At 37.7% G+C, this 13362-nt stretch overlaps 1 protein-coding gene across 13 annotated transcripts in view; it reads right to left on the minus strand.

Annotated features, from left to right (window-relative positions):
- SORBS2 (sorbin and SH3 domain containing 2) overlaps nt 1-9485 on the minus strand; it is a 149210-nt gene extending 139725 nt beyond the window's left edge. For 2 of the 13 annotated variants that reach the window (XM_062633350.1, XM_062633272.1), the window contains exon 1: nt 8821-9482. The gene's annotated coding sequence lies outside the window, so the exon portion shown is untranslated. Of the gene's footprint in view, nt 1-8820 lie in introns of all 13 variants that reach the window. The other 11 variants (XM_062633567.1, XM_062634240.1, XM_062633063.1 and 8 more) reach the window with 10 other exon arrangements.
- Nucleotides 9486-13362: the final 3877 nt, after the last annotated feature.

Below are 13362 nucleotides of genomic sequence, written 5' to 3' on the forward strand. Positions count from 1 at the left end.
ACACTTATTAGGTAATTTCCTCTCTGAAAAATAAACATATGGAAAGGCGGATTTCCCTTCCTAGAAATTGTTTATTTCCTCAGAATATTAACATCCTCTGTTTGTCAAAGTCATCCACCTATTAAAAACTAAAAAACCCTTTTTGGCCTCAAGGCTTTTCAATTTTTCAGCAGCTTAGTCTTGTTCAAAACAGAAATTCTCACCCTTAGACAAAGATCACTACAAGTAACAATGGACTACTGAATGCACTTAAAAAACCTAAAGGATGAAGGCAGGGACTTCTGTTATATTCTGCTTCTAAAATGGCTTGAAAGCTTTACATACATGGAAAAAGAAAATTGAGAAGTTGAAAGGTAAATTTTCTCTATTAAATTTATACATAACAATTAAGCATCCCAGCATAGAGAAAAAACTTATCAAATTACAGTGTTGTGCTTAAACCCACAAAAAGTAGACACACACAAATTTAGCATCCAAAAGACATTAAGCTCCCTGCTTGGCCTTGTCTTCTGCTACGAACCCACTGACTTGCAATATAAGCTCATGCACATTTGATTCCTACAATTAAACAAATTGCTCATAAAGAAAACATTACAAACATTTAATGTTAATATTTTAGCCTTTGCATTCTGATCAGCAGAGTGAAAAGAAATGACATATGATAGATACTTCTCTGAAGACTAGAGATTGGAACCAGACTACAACAGTAGTGGGGAATCACTAAAATCACTAACAGTTTTTTGTAGTATCTGTACAGCTTCTGGTTATTTCTAACAATATCAGCTCACAGTAGCCTCCTGACATGAACTAGAAGCACCTGAGCCAAGGTCAAAGTCTAAACTGTCCCTAAATTGAGTACTTCAAACTGTTTTTAATAGTACTTTAAAAAACAGAAATAGCATTGAAATATGAACAGAACCCTATGCTTAAAACTGCTACATGATCCATACCTAAAGAAGCCAAGATATATCTTTTTATGATACAATATTGAAACATTGCTGCCTTTGTAATGATATCAAGATACCTTTATTTCCTGATTCATTCTCTTCATGAAACTAAAAAACAAACCACAAAATACCTTGGATATTCAAGCATGTGAATTCCTCAAGGACCTGGCTCATTCTTCCTCACCTCTGCCCTCCTAAAGCAGTATGTTGTAGCTTTTCCTGAGATGACTGATTTCTCAACTGCATTTTTTAAGCCTGTTTTTATTTTTGTTTTTATTTTTGTTTTTTTTGGTCCCCCATCAGCAATGCTAATGTTTCAGGCCTCTGTCATTATGCAATTTAACTATAGGATCTGGGCCCACAGTTTTAGGTAACACTTTCTGAGCTATACAAAACGTTCCCCATGAGACTAGTCTAGTTTTTTTTGCTCTGAAGCCATCCTACCTGCCCCTGCTGCAGAACAAATGGCTCCTTGTCTTCTCTCTGCAACAAGTGTATCTTTCTTCTTTTTCTTTCCAAACACTTCCATAAATGTCTTCCCATCTCTTGTAGTTCTCAAAACTCATCACAACTTTGGACAGTATCCGTTCAGGTCTTCCCACATACATGTCATCCATTCATAAGAAGCAGCAGCCTTTTATCATGAGAATACTTCCCAAGTTTATTGGGAAGTATCTACAAAGCTACTATCCACATGTTCCTTAAACTCCTTTTAATTTCTGTTATAAGATATCAAGAAACCACTGGTATCACGGTCAAGTAGTGGTCAAAGCCACCTGCTAAGAAACCTGATCTTCATTTTACCTTTGCAGTCATGTGTGTTCCACATTTTATGCTCAGCACTTCTGCAAAGAGAACCTGACCCCAAACCTTTCTTTACATAGTGATGATCTAATATGTATACAAACAAACACGAGTTTCCTTTCAACTAGCAACTCTGATGATGGCCTTTTTACCTCTTCATTAGGAAATAATTCATCTGCCCTTTCTCTTCTGATGGCAAATAATACAGAAAGTGAATATGAGAAAAAGTGGAATGCATCTACACAGAAATAGCACAAAACCTATTTACTCCTGTACTTTTTGTAACTCTTAGTCATATTGACATGTTTATTTTCATTTGTCGTTTTTAGCTAAGCAGTCACAGATTTTAGAGAAATATGTTTAAGATAATTACATCATTAAATATTACAAAAGTAAACAAATTCACACCTGGATTAGCATCTCCAATTATTTTTGCCTTGCTCATAAGAAAGTGATTGCCTCAAGCTGGAAGTCATCCTCTTAATGTTTCACTATAGTATGTGTTAGCTAGAACAGGTGCAGACTTCCAAACAAATCTTGTAGAGTCTGCGTCCTGGTGATAAAGCATGTCCTGAATTCGGCCTTTGCTCAAGACCACCGATCGGTCATCTGTGAATCCAATGTCACTTGCAAAAGCATGTGGACATTTAAAGCTACAGCTATGCAAATAAGGAATTAGAAACCTCTCTCTTTTCACTTGTTTAAAAGTAGAATGATAATCTGCAAGGCTCAGATTACAAGATCTGTGTCTGTAAAGTCACCCTTATAGAAGAGGTCTTGTAAGACTTGAATTTTCCTGATTATCTGCATGTATGCCAAAACAAAGTCTTTGGTTCGGTCTTTATTCTACTGTCAAACTGTCAGCTTCTCAGCTCTTATACAGTTGCACTTCATTGATTAGCCTCTTTTATATTTTACGTATTCAAATAAACCATTTGATTGCAGCAATCACACTGAAATTATTATTTCCTCAAGATTCCTAACAAATACAGATTTCTCCAAGAGAAAAACAGTGCAATTACCATGAATTTGATTATCTGGGAGAATGTCACTGCTTAGAGTTCCTTGTTCATTAGAAAGCCACTAGAAATTATATAAAAATCGTGCTGGCAACTACTGGCTTCTGTCAGAATTTCCTCACTAGAATGTGTAAAATGCATAACTGGCTAGGAGGAGCAGTGTGAAATACATGATCAATATATTACTTAAATGACACATATTGAATGTCGTACACCAGCACCCCTCTGGGTTGCTACTGCTTGCTTGTCTCTAAAATCCATAGTATTAGTAGAAAAAAAACAAAACAGGGGTGTAACAGAGAGAACAGTGAATCTGAGGTTCTCAAACAAACATGAAATTCTCTGAGGAACAGGCATTAGTACATTACAAATGTCATTCTACACCTGCTTGAGAATTTGGTGCTAACAATAATATTGATTTCTGATTATGCGTACAAAAAAGGAAATATTTGGGGCTAATAATCATGTCTATTTTGTTTGGTTTTGTTTTTTTTTTGTTTTTTTTTTTTTTGTTTAAGATTAAGAGAAAATGAACATTCAGAGACAGACAACATTTAAGCATCCAACTGAAATGTCTATGCCACTGTCCTATTGCCCTGAATCACTACTTTTCCCATTTGGTCATTTCAAATACTGAAAATACTGTTCATATGCTCAGAGACCTCTGTAATAACATGTAATTTCTAGTTCATGCATTTTTCAGACATCAGAATTGATCCAGATAACTGAATCATGGACAGCCTCCCCCCTTCTCATTTGCTAAAACTAAATTTTGGTGAAGTATTAGCTTTTAGTTTATGAGATTAGCTGCAAACAGCCATGAAACGTTTTATTTATGTTTGCAGTTTATGCCAATCAAAAGACAAAAAAAGCAATCTTAATCCTGTTACAAATTGACATTTGTACTTTTACAGTTTTTTTGGCATATTCTTCTCTGCTTTTACACTTAATCTCATTAATTATAGTAAAAATACAAATCTGACCACTCTGCTTTTAGAACTTACTCTGTCCTTTCTAGACATGATAAACTCAAGCACTAATATCTCTTCCGCAACTTACATTTCAGAAATCCTTTTTTCTTTTACTAAATCTAGAGACAGATCACTATATTTCAGAAAGAGTACCCAGCAGATCTCTATAGTTAGCTAATTTGTCTTTCAAATTCTTACCTCAGATACAAGCACTTTTAACTTGTTGACATAGGAAAACTTGTATTTTCTGCACCTTCATCATTTACTACTGACATGATGCCTAAATAATATCTATGCCTTTTTGCAAGGTGCACGCTGTACTTTCTGTGGCTTCATACACTTATACCTATCCCACTGAGAGGTATGTGGCTTTTTTAAACATAATAACACTCAAAGTGCACTATGGTGATGAAGTTTTACATTCAGGCATACAGTTAATGAGTCCTTAGACAACATGGCAATGTGCTGAAAAGAACACTCAATGGCTGCCCTGCTCTTGAAACAATTCCCTACCCCTTCTCATCCTCTGACCTACACCATTCAACCCTAAGCCCCTTCGGCAGCACAGCTACTACCTTTTGATCTTGCTACAGTTGAACTGGGACCTCGCCTACTGATGCTGTTCAAATAAATAAATAAAATCCTAAGGAACCAGACTCATTGTTTCTAAACTGTTGGAAAAACCTCAAAGACCCTTCTACATATTTTGACCTTCAGTCCCAAATAATAATTTCTTATTAGCACAACTGTTGATCCTTTAAACAAACGCAAGCTCTACAAATCAATTCATTTTACTGTATTTATAAACCTCAACAAATTTGATTTTTGGCTATAAGAATTGCAGTTGCTGATTCCATTTCTCTTGGATTTCCTCATGCATCCCTGCCTTTCTTCTTGGGTCCTGAAGAAACAAGAATAGACCCACTATGTTTGTGGTGGACAAATTTAGCTAATCAGCAACTGTTGCTAAACTAGAGACAGCTTAAGTTACCCATCAAATAGTTCAGTTATACAGTGCTTTAGTATTTGCACATAAAATGCAAGACTAAAAAAAAAGTAAAGCTTCCATTATTCTATCTCATCATTATTTAGCAGCTATTTTCTGAAAAGGTTGAAAAAAAAAAAAGAGTTTGTTGTACAGTTTGATCATAGAAAAGACTGAGGGAGAAAGGTTGGTTTTCCTGCCATTATAGTTCTTTCCACCATCCTTTGAGGTTTGGTATCTCCAGCATCAACTCTAAAAATCGTACTATGTTACCCAGGTTACTCAAGAACACAGAACCACACCTGTGCTATTCAAACCCATGATAGTGGTTGGTGAGGTTTTTAAGGGTGGATGAATCAGAACACGATCTTTATTCAGTACAGAAAGAAGGAAATAAAAAAAAATAAAAATCAATCTATTTAGGGAAAGAAGTTAGAACAGCAGAAGAAAAGGCTCTGGCTTTGGAATTTCCTGCTTTACAGCAGATTTAGCTATGATGTACCACTCTTACGGAACAATGCTTCTGAACAGAAAAATACATTTAATGCTTCAAAAAAACTGAAAGCAGGAGTAGGTCTAGAATGTTGTCATCCAGCATGCCTTTACTGAAAGATACATGCTGCCCTTTTAAGTATTTACTTCTCTCCCTTCTTCTTCCCTACATGAAGTTTTCCATTACATCAGTGCCTTTGAAAGTCATTTTAGCTTTTGGTTTAGCCCTAGAATGTTACGAAGCTTTACGATTTCAGAAAGATCAACTTTGTTAAAATGTTTTCATGAAAAAATCATGCTATTTGAAGAGAAATGAACAGACAGAATACCTATGGTACAGTCATCTCTCAACTAGGAAGCTACACACTACACCCAACAGTAAAGAAAGAAAGTACAAACTGGCATCAAATTAAAATTACATGCTTAACACAGTACTGAAATAATGACATAGGAAAGGATTAACACCACAGTAATAGGACACAATACCTAAGTATACATTTATAAAATGCTGGTTTACAAACAAGCAGGAACTGTCAACTTATTTCTACACTTGCGCAGACAGTTTCATTGGAGCAGAAATATTGTTCCAGCGTCACATCTGATGCAATCTGCCTGCTCCCCATGCAACCTCATAATTAGTGTATTATATTCAATACCTGATCCATCTGATACAGAAGTGACGCTCAGCAGTTCCACAGTGTAACATTATACAATGTATCCGAATTTGATATCTGAGCATGTTCCTGGGGCACATGCCATCTATGTTGTTACTCACACGTTGGTCATATACGTACGTATACAGAGAATAGACTCACACTAGTTCTCTCATAAGGTTATTGTGCTCCACAGACTGCAAGGTTGTTTGATGCTTATCACTGTTTGCTCAAAGCTGATTATTTTAAACAAACAACATACCAAAAAAACTGTTACATGACTTGATTCTATCCTCTTTGGTCATCCTGGTCTCCTATTTCTATTAATATTTGTACCTACTACAATGATACTGCCTTTTATGATTCATCTGCCTGCTTTTGCTTTGTTGGTACCCTGTTTATGAGCACAACACGTTGGCCCGGAGTCACCTTCAGAGGTCATCTGCCTAAAAAAAAATACGTGAAATGACTGTAATGTTAAAGCCTGACAGCTGATGTTTTTTACATCACTGCTCACCAAGAGAGAGCCTGACTTTGCATAACCTATAGACTTTCAAATTATGTGTAATCATCTCTTGGATAGAAACTGTGATTCCACTGAAACCTGAAAAACTTCTAGACTCCCTATTGGAATTTGATGTCACTCTTTCCAACACACACACACAAAAACCCACAATTTGTCTTGTGTCATAAAATTGTCAAGGTCTTCTTCTAAACTTTCTGTTTACAAGTACTTTCAGTTCATGATGAGCTGAAAAACGTCCCTCCTCCTTCATGCCCCATTTGATTTCTACATCAGTAACCCAATTCTATGCCTTTATACCTCACATCATGTGGCATTAGTTCATACTGGATATGCTCTTACTTGCTCTTTCTTACCTCTGCCTCATTCTTCCTCCACACCAGATTCTATTGCAGCACTTCCATGGCCATTACTGACAGACACCGATTTGATTTACAAATAGCTCTGAGGGGATCAGATGTTGCCAAAGAAACACTAACGAAACAGAGGGAAGCTGGGAATTGATATGAGAAAATAAGACAAAGGGAAAAAGCAGAGTGGAAGGGGTATAGAATATTGCTTTAAATAACAGAGACTAGTAAGATGCAACTATCAGCACCTAATGGGTGCACACTGTTTGGTGATCAGTCATAGCTAGTCTCCACTTGTTTTCTTACACATAATTCTTCAAAGTGAGATTGTGTCCACCTTGAGCTGCAAGATCATTCACTGTCTGTATACTCCTATATCCATATTTCTTATTGTTATAACAAAAGCTCTCTCTTTGTTAAAAGCATACAAACACCTTAGACAAAATACCCACTCTACTTGTTTGTAATTTTGCTCATGATTACAGACTCAATCATAAATATTCATGTAGCACCACACTGTAAACGTGCATTCCACTTTACAGAACACAGATGAAAGCAGTTCTCTAAACAACTTACTGTGTAACCCCTATACATAAGTATAGCAAAAGAAGTTGGGGTGTGCATTCCCTGAATAACAAAATCCTGGAATGATTCAAGTAAGATGGAGCTTTCCTAATGGAGAAAATGCATTGGAGTAATCCATTTATATACTTCTGTTTTCAAATGCAGTGTCTCATTTGGGGCATAGCTGCTGAACATGCTTGTCCAAATAGCTTTGCAGGATATATATACACAAACAACACATTGGAATTTGGGTCCTAATTACAGAACACTGGTTAGTAATTTAACTATAAAGATACCAGACCTCAGATTCTTGATTTCATGCCCACTCAATTGCCCAAACAAATGGCTTGTCTCAGTGTGATTTAAATCCACGTAACTGTCAAATAAGAGTCCAAAATATAATTTCATTTTCTACAGATGCAAGGTGAATCTGAACATTTGGTGCAGTTGTCACAATAATTTAATGCATTTCAGTAGTAGCTAATTCAGAAATTGTAATCAGTAATATTAGAGTTGGGAGTTAATAAATGCTACTTTTAATACAGACATTATTTATACCAAGGGACTACAGTTTTATTGACCCAGGCCTAACTACAGCTTTAATCTCTGAAACACATGTACTGCAATTAATAACTATTCAGAAGAATTCATTTTGCAATGAACATCTACAGCATTAACATGCAGTCCCAACTGGAAGACCTCTCCCATTTCAATTATTCCTTTGCATTTGTCTTCGCATTTTTATTTCCTCTACCTTCTCTAGCCTACCTCAAATCACTAGGATTGTTTAATAAAAGTTTAACAGTTTTGTGCTATTAATGTGCTTGCGTTCCATGTGGAGTGCTCGTTTCCTTCCTTTTATTGAATGCCAAACTGAGGGACACAATGGGCGTGTTGTGCTCTGTCTAGCACGGTATGTGTGATATCTTTAAAAAGGAGGTGTGAGCTGGCTGTAATACCACTACTCTTAACAGCAGAAGTACCACAAGCTAACCAAACACAGCACTGGGGCATGCTGCCCATTGAAAGCTGGTGAAAAAGCTGTATTTTATTATGACCTACATACGGCGCAGCAGCAGTTGGACAGTTTAAATCTAGTTACATTGAGGCTGAACACAATGCATGAATTCCACTAATGATGAACTGAATGATGTAAGGCTTTTCAAATACACCTGCATGTTCTCCAATATTTTATTTCACTTATGCTATCCTGACAGTAAGAAGCACAATAAAAAATAAACAAACAAAAATCCTTTCTTTTTAGTAGAAAACGCAAGCAGAAAATTTTATCAAGTATTGGAAACATCCTTTTGAACCAGCAACCATATGGAACATCACACTGAAATATAATGGAAAAGGCAATCAGATCAATAAATTACAGCAACCACCCTAAACGAGCTCCTGGCCAAAGTCAACCTTTAAATGCAAAGTTACCTTCAGCAGCTTATTTCCTGCATGAAGCTTTGCTTAGTTTTATTTTACCAAATCAGAATAGTCCATGCAAAGGCATACCTCTCTCACACAAGCCGAGATGCACAGCAGCTTTCTTTTGCGGAGGAGTCCAGAGGTGAAAGCTCCGAAGCAAACCTGCTAATAGCAGGACGTAAGCCTGAGAAGGGGCTTTAGCCCAGCCTGCAGCACCGAGCCCAGCTGAAGCGCACACCTGCGTCTTAGTAGTGCCTCTTTCCCAGGGTCAGCGGCACACCAGAGCAGCAGAAGGAAGGACAACACCCTTCTGGATCACAGGCTTTCACTCGGAGTAGCTAGCGAGCTGCTCAGATAACACTGCAGAGAAACCTTGCCTTTACAAGACAAAACCCCTCTCCGCTGCCTGACAGCAGATATGCAGCATTATCACCCTGCATTCCACCTCCTCCGACCAGCTAGCAGGAACGGCAGCCACCACCTTGTCAAAATGGCAGCTTGCAAGCACGCTAAGCCACCGCAATTACTCACTAACGTGCCCGTTTCTTCTGCTTCCTCCGAAGAGATTTTTGTTTATTCCCCGGTACAGCACAGCATAACATGTCACATTGTTTCCCATAAGCAAAATGGCTGGTCCTTTCAGCACTGCCGCAGACACCTCATTGGGCTCCCCCGGCTTGCCGGAGCCATGGCAACAGCCAACAGCCGCGCCGGGCCGCCACCGCGGCGGCAGGGGCGGGCCCAGCCCCGTACCGCGCCTCGCTGGCTGCGCCCGCGTCTGCCTTCACCCGTGGCCGCGGTGCGGGCGCTGCGGGAGGGCTGCAGCGGTGAGCAGCTCTCGCTACGAGCAGCACAAGGCGATGAGCCGCGAGTCACAGTATGAACGCGTACGGCACAACACGCTTTGGATGCGCTACGTTTAGGCGCGTGAATTATTCGCACAGTGGTAGCACTCAGGGTAAATAGCCTTCTTTATTTAGGAAACAGATAACCGTCGCACCATAGTCAGCTAGTTTTACAATAAAGCCCAATTCCCCCCCCCCCCCCCCCCCCCCCCGGTTTGCAAAAAGCCAACCCTTATCACAGTTTCGCCCGGTGTTTATAAACACATTTTATTGATCTTAATGGGTTAAAGGTTGTTTATTAGACGAGTTTCAAAGATTGCACATTGTAGTCACCATGCAAACCAATTTTATCCTACCTAGAGTAACACGACTTTTCATTTCAGTTAGGAGTAGAAAAAAAAAACAGGAGATATTTGTGAAAAATTTAAAACTACTTATAAAAATTCCCACTCTTCAAACACTGTCATTATAGCTCAGCTGCTTCAGAAGTCAGGTATAAAAGCTAGAAAGCACATGCAGCACTTTTCAACCTAAAGTTCTTTGAAAATCATTAGAAACATTAAATATGTCTAATGGAGCATTCTGCATTTCACACACAAAATTTCTGAGTACTATGGGGATTGGCTCAGTTCATGCAACAAATCATGCCATTTCCTTGTTCACTGGCATACTTTCCTAGGGCTACAGCAGGTTTTTCACCTCCAAGTACAGCTTGCAGACAGAGCTCTGCTGTTCCACCACTCCAAGTGGAATTTCTGCTCTCAGGGGTACAAGGCCAGTGGTGTCTCAGTGGAGTCCCAGACAGAGGGAAAAAGTGGACTTCACACATTTCTTCCCTCAGCATCTTTACACCGCTTCCCTTGTGTAAGCACTAGTTTCTGTGAAAGTGAGTGCTACAAGAGGAATGTGTCCTGGGATGGCTGACCAGGAAACAGGTAGGTAAATTCTGCTCAGATTTCCGATGTGTCAGAGCCAGAATATTCTGGTACGTTTAAATATGCTCTTCAGCAGTAGCACTAATTTAGTCTTCATTCTTCCTCTCTTGGCCTTCCATAAAAAGATGTATGGATGTCCACATATCAAACTGCAGCAGGGGCTGAGTCTGTACTTCAGACAAAAGTACCCTCAGCTCCCACAACTCCAACACCTACTTTCTGTACCACTATTACTGTTCAAAAACACTTTTTGATCACCAAAAAAAGAAAAAAAAGAGTCTGCTGATTTGGCACCCCAATTCTGAAGCTTTTAGCTGGAAAACATTAAACTACTGAACTAATTATTTACACGGAAACTAAGTTTTAAAACAAAATGAGTCTGCACTACCAGAATACCATTTCACTATGATTAGTTCATTAACTTTTTTTGTTAATAAGCAACATGAAGCAGACTGCACATCCAGTCTCTTGCTTCTTAATGCATTGATAATCACTGACTCCACAAAAAGAAAATAAAATTCTTCTTCAGTAACAGGTTTTTCTATCATTTTATTGCACTAACCTACTATGGTTACTGTCATAATGCTCTCTACAGGCAGGACAAAACCTTTGCTTTCAAAAAAGTACAGATTATGAGTTTTTAGACAATAGATTAGAGGTTTGTAAAGGTTTCAAGATGTTTATCCATATCCATACATATACAGGCATCTTAACACAGAGTGGAAGCACAGCATTTTCATGAAAATGTTCTTGACAGTTTGGTTTGGTTTGTTGTCTTTTGTTGGTTTTGGGTTTTGTGTTTTTTTTCCTTTGTTTTAATAAAATAGTTTGAAGGCTACAACTTCATAATTTAGTCTTTAGGGATCTAGAACTATGTATAATACAGGCACATTTCTATCCAGCTAACAGTGATGAAGATTTTGCCTGCGGTATGCGCATAGGACTTAACGATATACCTGTACATGAAAACTTTCCTTCTCTGCAGTGTCATAAGTGATTAGGTAGAAGTTACAAGAGACATAATCCAAGTGCCGATTATGGTTCGAATTCAGCAAACAATGAAAACACAAAGCATAAGAACCTAACCTGTCTGAGATTGTCTAAAAGCTCCATGGAAGTCCTAGAAACAGTTTCTGCTCCATGCTCTGCACAACCGTAAAATTTCTCCTGGCAAAGCTCACTGAAATCATGACATCAGGGATGGGAACTGGACCCACAGTGCAGCTGCTAGAGACTGAAGAACCTCTGCTAGGACCCAGAGCTCGGTTACACTGGTCCATCTAGTTGTCTAGGAAAGGTCCACTGTCAAGTGAAATGGTGGCTGCTAGCTTGCTCACCGTATATAAAAACTTAAGCGTCACGCATAAAGTTATACTAACCCTACAATAAGAATTTAAGCACTTAAGAGAGCCATTTCCCTGCTGTGTTAAAACACAGCTGAAAAATAGAACACATTATTTGGCATCTTTGTTCAAATCCTCCTACCACGTTAATTCCAATCAGCTTCCTGATCTCCTTGTAGTACCTGGAGGACAGTTGCCCACATAAAAAAAACAGAGCTGAAAGTAAACTAGTACTCGCCAATCCTTCACCTGAACAATGCTGACAATATTCACCTTTGAGACAGAAATAACAAGCATTATTCTGAGCCTTAGCTATAGATACTGTATCAATGTATCATTCACCACTGTCGTTTAGCTCTTCCTGCTATTTTCCTTCACAAACTAGTTTCCAGCTGTCTCAAATCAGCTCCACAGAGTATAAAACATATACCTCTATTAAAGCAGTATTTCATTCTTAAGAGTTTTTCAATCAACTCAAGAACTGCTATTTGCATTTTCATTAAAATTCATTGTTTTCTGAAAAATAAATCTGCATTCTAGAACTGTTTTTAAACCATGAACTACAAGAAATATTAAAAGATATTGGCATTCATGAATAGGACAATATCAAAAGACCAGATCCTAGTTAAGAAGCAATTGCTATAGTAAAATCAGCATTTTATTTCCTTCATTGCACTGTAGTTTTTCCTAGATATATCTGACTATCCAAATAGGAAAACACCTACTGTTCATCCATCCTGACTATCATTAACAATTACAGATCTTTCTGATCTTTATTCAATTTCTGCAATCACTTGATGGCATTTTTAAATTGAAAAGACTCTATGAATGCAAACTGGATTGCTCTAATGACAAATAAAGCATTGCCTACCAATAAAACACACTGTAAGGTCTCTAATTTAAAAAGACTGATTTTTTTTTTTTCATAGAATTGGGACAACTTCCTTAAATGCAAAGCAGAAGGTAGACAGAATATTTGTAGGAATATTTGGAAAAGTTTTATCACAGGAAGTATATCCTTTTTTCACAACTGCCCTTTGAGGTATTACTCATCACAAGTAATACAGCCACAAAATAGAATAGAAAAGATGCGAAAAGTAACTCTGATTTTCTTAAAAGCAAATATTTTAGAAGAAAACCCTGAAGCCCTTTTGTAATTAGAGATGAAAGTGTCTTAACCTAATAAGACTAGATCCCTCATGTTTTACAGTGTTAAAGATGCTGCTGAATTCCTGGAGCAATTTCTATACTATTTGCCATCCTATATTTAGTATTTTACTTTCTGATATAACTTAGTGAAAAAGAAATATTGAAAGTATCACTGCCTTATCTCAAATATGAAATATTATTAAAATTACATTAAGCTGCTTTTTAGCTGTTTGTACATTTTTAGTAAAGATGAGAAAGAGCATGAAACAGAAGGAAATTAATTATTTTCCTTTTCTATTTGCTTAGTTACCAATTGGATTCATTAACATTATATATTAAAATACCTATATACTTGGG

This window comes from Pezoporus occidentalis, unplaced genomic scaffold (assembly GCF_034315485.1).
Source record: "Pezoporus occidentalis ecotype Australia unplaced genomic scaffold, CSIRO_AGI_Poc_V1 ctg1, whole genome shotgun sequence".
NCBI classification, from domain to species: domain Eukaryota; kingdom Metazoa; phylum Chordata; class Aves; order Psittaciformes; family Psittacidae; genus Pezoporus; species Pezoporus occidentalis.